Genomic DNA, 8888 nt, shown 5'->3' on the forward strand with positions numbered 1-8888 from the left:
CCGCCGCCCTGGCTAGGCCGGCGGGCTTGAAAGCGGAGCGCACGCCGGGGTAGAAGGCCAGGCTGCTGACCCCCGCCGAGGAGCCGCCCACGATGCCGAGGAAGTGCCCTTGTCCTCGGGCGGCCCCGCTCATGTCCAACGCACGGTCCAGCTGCTCCTTGCCTTTCTTGAGCTGCCCCCACTTGCCTGGGGTCGGCGAGGTGGCCGAGGGCGCGGAAGAGGCCTCACGCTTGATGCCCTCCCGCGCACCGCAGGCCTGAGCTGGTGGCGGGCCCTGCGGGTGGGGTCGCAAAGTTCCTGCCTGGGAAGGCGCGGCGAAATCGGACGCGGAGGGTTTCGCGGAGAGACCGAGGCCATCAGCTGCTGGGACGGCGCCTTGGCGAGCCGCGTGTTCGTGGTGCAGGAAGGCGCCGCCTCCACCGCCGCTGAACACGCAGTGGAAACGCAGGTGTGCCTTAAGGCTGTTGGGGTATCTAAACGTCCTCCAGCAGTACCAGCAGATGTAGCGCTCCTCCCCTGGGCAAGAAAGAATGGAAAAAGCGACCCGGTGAGAGGCGAACAAGCGAGACAAAAAGAAAGCGCCAGTGCACCCAAGGCAAAGGCCAAGTTTCGACCAGCGGTATCGGGAGAGGGCGAAATATAAGTTCGGTAGCCCTACTGTATCAAGGACCCCGAAAAACCTCAAATGGTCAGTCCTTATCAGTGTCTCCATCCTCTGAAACTACTCAGAGGCCAAAAAAGGTGACGGGACCTTTCCAACGAAGACTTCCTCCAGGCCTTCCGAGCAAAATCTTCGTTGGAAGGGCAGCACTCAGGCAGGCTGATAGGGTAAAAGCAAAGAGCAGCTGTTGCTTTAAATCAAGTGTTGAGGCTGTGCAGTGCCTGGGCCCATCTGTTGGCGTTTGCAGAATAGGTAGCGTATGTCAAGGAGTTTGGATAAACTGAACAAAGACCAATCTAATGGTCATGAGCGCCTCATTACCAGGCGAGACAATATCCTGTATGTATAGGCCATATGTAATCATTCCTTTTCATAGAACAACGTCTTTTGTGTCCCCTACCCACCCATTCCACCCCCTTGCAGCCTTAAACACTTTGCCTGAGGTTTTCCTGGAGCGTGACCAACTGAAGGACCACATAGGGACTATGATTTGCCATTCTTCAAAATTATTTGTATCTTTATTTCCTCTTTAACCCCATTTAATTTGCTGGGAGAAAAGAAAAAAATCTTATGCCATGATACTCTATAAAGAATGATGATAATCTAAGCAGGATGATGTTGCATTGTCTTGTCTGCCACTTGGTAATTAATTAACTCCTAGATAGCTGCACGAATCCAAGCTTAGTAAAGTCTTTGGAGAAAATATATTAGTTTTTTATTATATGAATATATATAAATGATATAGATCGATAAATAAATATAGATACTCAGGTTTTAATAAGTGCAGAATCCTCCACCAGGCACTACATATGTGTTTGGTGTCAAATCTTTTTTTGTGTTTAGTATTATTAGCATTAGTTTTTTCATTTTGCCCGAGTTTGTGAACACAACCAAGAGACACATATATGATCACATACTAGAAGTTAATTTCCACTTAAAAGGGTCATATTACTGCTGTAAAGAGAAATGATCTTGCAGTTGGGTTTCTTTTAAAACGTGGTTGATTGATAATACTGAAGGGAAAGATGTCTGTGAGAAAGAAGTTAGTTGAACCGCAAGGAAATATCCAAAATATACATCAGTCTCATAAAATTTAACAGGAAAGTTAAATTCCCCCTCTGCCTATACAAGCAGCTCAAACTTCTGAAATATTACTACAGAAATAACAATAGGGAAAAATTCCAGATCTTCTTCCTTTTATGTATATTAACTTCTGGGTTTGCATAACACAAGTAGCTCCCACCCCCACCCCTGTGAAACACCTGTGAAAACTCAAGTGATAAGCACTATATTCCAAGGAGAGCAGAAAGAAAAATGGGAGAGTAGTATTTCCCTATGAGACCCTATCATAACTGTTTATAGAAGTCTTAGATAAAACCATTTCAATGTTCTGTTACTTTGTACTGAACATTCATGTAAAAGAAATCTTGAAAAAAAGAAAGAAGAGACCTCCTGGGTTCTCTTGGTGGGTATGTTCTCTTAAATAACCTTCCATCTACCTTCAGAGCCTTTCTGTCTCTCATCACCCCTTTTGAAAGAGGGAGTTTTCCGAGTCTGCCTCAGAATGACTCAGCTTAATGCAAAGCTACATACACTTTTTTTTCTTAACGTGAAGGGGCAGTATTTTCCTCCATCTTACTACGAAATTGAAACCCGCTGAAGTTAGCTAGAATTAGGAGAATAGCAGCCATCCCTATTTATTTCTTCCTCTTTCCAAGCTTCAAGCAGCATACATTTAATATATACTTTTTTTCAGTTATCCTAACCAACTGACATGTTCTCCAGACTCTCAGATCTCAATCATGCCAAGAGTACCAAACACATTTAACAAGTGACTGCCTCCTCTTCGTGTAACTCTAAGGTAGTTAAGAGTTCAAACTTCTCCAAGCTGGGGGAGTCAGGGTTCAAAATCACCCATGCCTTCTCACCTCTAGGAAAAAAAAAAAAAAGTGTTTATTTTGACACCTGTTATCATATGATGTTTATAAGCTCAACTGGCTGAAAGGAAAACACAAGGACCACTATTTCAGTTGCTTTTGTACTATTTGGGACTACCTAAGAAAGGGTGTTCTGTGTAGAAATGGCTGGCTCCTCAAGGTTAGTGGTCCTCCAAATTCTGTAGTGGCAGATTCGACAGTTCTCCGCTATGCGGCTTTTATTATATGTCTCTTTTTACTGGAAGAAGTTGACAAGAGAATGTAATATAATGTGATGCAAGGAACAAACTATCTTAGGATAATTTGAATACTATACATGCAAAATAAACAATTAACTTGCAGAGGACGATGATACTTTAAAGTGACTCATTGTTTTGAATAAACTTCATTCTGTCTTATTCATGAAGTGTTTCCTAATTCACATACTTGTATTAATTTCTGTAAACCTATTTCTAAAGGGATGTGATTGAGCAGGCAATTCAGGAAGACAGCATGTTCGAATATTTCACAGCATTCATTATTTTGATGTTAAATAATAAATGTGTCTTTAGGAGAAATTACAAATTGTCATGGAAAAAAAGCCATGGAAGCTTTGTGTGTGAAAAGGAAGTCTCCAAGACCTTAACTATTCTAGCACCTCCTAGACTTCTTTCCACAGGAAGTGTTCTTCAGTGTTCAAGGGTAGGTTTAAAAATGTTTTTCTGTTTAGTTACTGCACCTTAATTTGCATAAATCCGCTCTTGGCTTTGAAGGGATCAAATAAATCTGAGAAAAAACTGGGATACATCCCAGATTCAATTTAAGTAGGCAAAGGGAAATGAATAAATGCCACTTAAATGGAAGGGTCTCAGTACCTGCCAACTGACCAGCTGTAAGTACCGTAATACTTCTAAAATGCTGTAGAAATGCACTGTTCTCCTGGAAAGCCAGTGGAGAAGAAATGTCCTTGGACTTTGTAAAAGCTTTCCAGGTTTGAGTTATATTCTGTGGAACTCACCATGTAATTACTGTAACAACAATTTAAGGTTCCTTTTTTATTATTTATTTATTTATTTATTTATTGAGACAGGGTCTCACTTGTCACCCAGGCTGGCATGCCGTGGTAACATTACAGCTCACTGGAGCCTTGACCTCCTGGGCTCAAGTGATCCTCTTGCCTCAGCATCCTAAGTAGCTAAGACTACAGGCATGTACCACCACACCTGGCTAATTATTTTTTTGTTGTAGACACAGAGGTCTCACCATGTTGCCCAGGCTGGTCTCAAACTCCTAGCCTCAAGTGATCCTCCTACCTCGGCCTCCCAAAGTGCTGGAATTATGGGCATGAACCACTACATCTGAGCATCTCAACCATCTTATTCAAGTTAGGCTCCATTCTGCAACCTTGTGTCTGCAGGGATTCTCCCTCAGCCTGGCTTTTTCCTGATGACAATGTGCCTAGCATTCCGTTTTGAGTTTGCCCTTGTGTTTCCTTCTTTCTGATCACCCTCAGCTCTGTCATCAATAGAGCAGCTTCAGACCACCCCAGCCCCACCTCTGCCCCCTGTCTGGCCCAGATTTCCAGGAATACAGCCTGCTACATGTGAAAAGAGTTTGAACGTTGAATAAACCACACCACAAATGATCTCTAATACTATGGGATACTAGGAATCTGGGAACTTTTTAAAATACTGACTTGGAAATTCGGTGATTCTCTGGCTGTGCACCATAGTCCTGAAATTCTCAACAGAATCAAACTATTACACCTTCCTTCCTAGGGTCCTCAGGATCACAGGTGGGCCATTTTAGATCTATCCTTATACATATCTTTTCGTTTAATAAAACCAAGTAAGCCTAGACTAGATTGGACACAGCCATGCAGGGATTTACCAGAATTCAAATCACTTCAAATACATGACAAGCCAAAGATGTTCTCTAACTTAACTCTAGTTCCAGCTAAAAAAGCCTGGAAACCCACTTATCTTTCATTTCACCTTATCATCACCCTATAAAATATTCACTGGATCTAGTTACAAAGGATTCAAATTGAATTTCTGGAAACTTCTTTCATCAGGTGACACTGTTCTAAAGAGGTCATATGGCTGGGTGTTGTATCATGTGCCTAGTAATCTCAGCTACTCAGGAGGCTGAGACCAGAGGATGGCTCAAGCGCAGGAGTTCCATACCAGCCTAGGCAACATATTGAGAACCCATCTCAAAAACAAACAAACAACAACAACAACAGAGCCCTAAATAAATAAATAAATAGAACAAGAGGACATACATTAATAGTATGTTGAGAATGAGGCTGTGGAGTGGAGACGGTAGACTTAGGAATGAATCTTAGGAATACTTATAGCTTGGTATTGAAACAAGCTCCATTTCCCTTATCTATAAAATAGATTGTTATAAAGATTAAATGAGATAATGAAGATTCAATTAAATGAGTGTTGTCAAGGAAACCTTGAGGCAAAGCTATTTTTTCCCACTTTATGAGGAGAATATTGGCCCATATAAATATTATGAAGTCCCAAACTACTAATTCAAGACAATAATATACAAATTGATTGAGAAACCAATGTAGGGCATAGAATATATACAAACACCTATAGATGGCAACGCCAGTACCCTGAGATCACATTTCAGCATGTTAGCTTTAAATAATTCCGAAAGCCTATCCCATAAACCCTCTGATGTATTTTTTTTCTCTACATTCTCCTGATTGCTAAGGCGTTTCTTTCTCATGCTTTCTGAAAAATCACAAATCAGCTTATAAAATGCGACATCCTACATTGACTTGTTTCTCATTGGATTGACTTTTAGCATACCTGAAAGCATTCTGTTGCTCACACATGTGTGCTGCTACAGTCCAATGCCCTCAAGAGAGCTTGAATCTGACCTGGTCACGTCTCCATTTCCCTTAAGGTGACAATTCAAGAATCAACTGCTCAGTGTCAAGTATAGAATCTTATCTTTCTGCCTTTTTTTTCCAGGAATTTAAAAAAGATTAAAAACAATCTTTGACCTTCGCTATGTTCTTATGTAAAGCCATCTGCTATTGCATCTATCTTCACCATATCTCCTGTCACATAAGACATTTCCACCTAAGGCTTTCTACTCAAATTACTAGATTTAAGTGTCTCCCACTCAAATACAACTTGCCATGAAACGCTGGATTTTAAATCATTCTCTACTTAAAGTAACTTCCAGGAAAACTGCTGCACTACCAGCATTAAGAATAGAAAATTCGTATTTATAGCCATTTCTTGCAATATCAAATTATGCAAAAGTATATATGGATAGAAAAAAGTAGAGAACGCTCATGACGTTTGGGTATTTATTTTAATAGTTTCCTCGCTCTACTTGAAAACATTTCTCTTAATCTGTTTAACTCAAATTACCAAAAAATCTATGACTTTTATATTCTTTAATGAACTCAAGATTTCGTCTTTATTGGCCATTTACATGAAACGTTAAACTTTAAATAATTAAAATGTACTTGAAACAAAGTTAGTGTCTTCAGAGGAGTTACATGTATACGTGTAGTCCATCCACTTTCGGTCCCTTTTTGAAGGACTCTTGGAGAGTTTGCAAGCTAAAGGCATTAACAAGTTGTCTGTGGTACAACGGCTTAATGTGAATTAAACTACAGTCGCAGATGACAGAAGCCCTCCTTTCATCTTTTGTAGGGAGGCCTCTGAGCCTAGAGCGAGCGCCACGCTTCCTTCTGGAACTAAACACGTTGGCCCCGCCGTCTGTTGAGTCTTCTCTTCACAACTCACACCTGGATGGCCAAGGGTCACTCTTGACCTCGCGTAGGCGCCAGCGCCTCTGCCCTCTTCCCGTTTGGAAAGCGGCAGATGGCGAGAGCGCACCGCGCGGGTGCCGCAGCTCCCGTCCACAGCGGGGTCGGGCGGTTTCCACAAGGACCAGTTAGGCCTGAAACTCTCCCGTCCTCCTGCCGGGCACTGCGGGTCTTCCCCGGTCCTTCTCTCCAGCAGGACGCCTGGACCGTCCACCTAAGCGCGGCAAGACTCCCGCACCTCTGCCCCAACCAGACCCCAGAAACCCTGTTCCCAGGGAGCGCGAGGCTGTGAGCCCAGAGAGCGCGAGGCTGTGAGCCCAAGGAGCTCCGCGCCACAGAATGCTGCCCTCACTCTCACCTCCGGCTCCGCCTGGCCGCCGCCGCACTAGCCCAAGCGGCCAGGCCGTCACGGGGCCCGGGGTTCTTTCGCTGTGGCCAACTCGCCACCAATAGCAACCCTGGCTCCAAGGAATGCACCAATGGGAGCGCTCGGAGTAACGAGGCTCAACCAATCACCGCCCTCTCGGCTCTGGGACCCCACCAGCAGTGTCATCACTACTCCTGTAACTCTGCCAAACGGTAGTTCTAGCCACTCCCGTCCTTCCCTCAGAGTCTAGATATTAAATATACTTTCCCTAGAGTAGAATCCTGCGGAGTTGCAGCTTATGCTTGGCTCAGGAAGACATGCACACGCGCTCACCTCCGCTGCGTTCTTCTGCTTAAGCTCATCTCTCGATGCCCAGCCAAGCTTTTCAAAATTTAGTGAAAACAAACGAGAATTCTTTTTACCACGCAGTTGACCGCTATGAACTATTTGAACCGTTGTCGCAGCTTAAAATGGAAAGATGGCCTGAGAAGGAAGAGTTCTGAAAGAAGTCTCTCCTTAGCAAAAGGATGGAAAGACTTTTTTTATTGAAGCTGGTGCGAGTTGGGGGTTAGAAGTAAACCAAGGAGAGTGTTCTGCAAAAAGATGCTAGTGTTATACAAGGTCGTCAACCCTTATCTCCTTAGGTTGATATCTTCCAAATGAAAACACAAAGAGTTGTTAGAGTTTAGGGTTTTCAAAAATATATATATCGTTTGCTAACTCACTATGCGTCAGGTGTGATCTAAGCTGCTGGCCTGCGTTAACTCATTTGATGTTCACAACTATCCTATTGCTTATTTCACCCTGTTTTACAAGTGAGGAAATTGAGGCAATAGAGAAAATGGCCCAAGATGCAAAGCTAGTAAGTGACAGAGGCAGGACTAGAATCCAGGTCTGTCTGAGGTATTTAGCTTAACAAAACAGTTTAATGCCCAAACGAACTAGGTTCAAGCAATCTAGAGTCTTTCACTTCTAAAGAAAATGAATACGCCTCCTATCTTTTTCTAAAAAAAAAAAAATTTTTTTGGTACAAAATATTCAGTTAGAATCCCAGAAACTTCCAGTGACGTTAGCATAATGCTCAAAGTCAGTTGTGGTCACCAAGATAAGAAGAATTGAATGGTGGGTGACAGGGAGAAGAGAGAAGGGGATAGGAGACAGAAAGAAATAATCTGAGAAACACTAATTCAACTGAGGCACTTAAAATAAACAATACTATTGTTCCTGATTGTATATCGCTGATATGACTTTGTCATTAAAATGAATAATGGCATTATGTATGATAGTATGCACAGACATGAACAAATATATGAGTTATTTGAGGCAACTATGGAGAATTATACATGACGTTTGATTAAGAGACTCTTTGTTCAATTTTTTCGTATTGGAATCTATTTTAACAACGTCTAGAAGATATCAATTCACAAAGGGGAAACAGAATATTGGGTCCTTTGTTTTATTAAATTCTAAATGTATATCCTTTAACCAAACTAATTTTAGGTTTATTTTTTGAGATGGGGTCTCACTGTGTTGCCCAGGCTGGAGTACAGTGGTTATTCACAGACATGATCATAGCACACCGCAGCCTTGAATTCCTGGGCTTAAGCTAGCCCTCTGCCTGAGCCTCCTGAGTTGCTGAAACTACAGACATGAGCCACTACCACTGGCTTATTTTCAATTTATTTTTATGAGCTATTTTCATAAGTTACAGGAGTTGGTACTGAGCCAGAAAACGGGAGATGGGGGCAATACTGTGATAGCTGATAAAATGTTTCCCATGTTTCAAATCTGGGCAGCCTTTCTCACTTTCCTTGAGAACTCACATGCTCTGATTTCAGAAAAGCTTTTCCAATATTCTTCTATAGTGGTGGATTTGGTTTGAAGCAATAATTGCTTCAAAGGGCAGGACCACAATACTAAACAGACAGCAAGAAGCTCTGGGCTCTTGGAGCCGATTTAGCAGGCAGATGCTTGAATTCACTTCTAGTTCTGTGTGACGAACTGTGAACCTGGTGGGGCAAGTCAATGGTCCTCTTCTATGGAATGGAAAGAGCTGAAAGTAGCATAAGAACCTGGCACAGTATAGGTCCTCAAAAAATGATGGTATCTTTGTCACCATATTTTCATGTTGATTCTCTC

The sequence above is a fragment of the Colobus angolensis genome, unplaced genomic scaffold (genome assembly GCF_000951035.1).
Source record: "Colobus angolensis palliatus isolate OR3802 unplaced genomic scaffold, Cang.pa_1.0 Scaffold418, whole genome shotgun sequence".
Lineage (NCBI taxonomy): Eukaryota > Metazoa > Chordata > Mammalia > Primates > Cercopithecidae > Colobus > Colobus angolensis.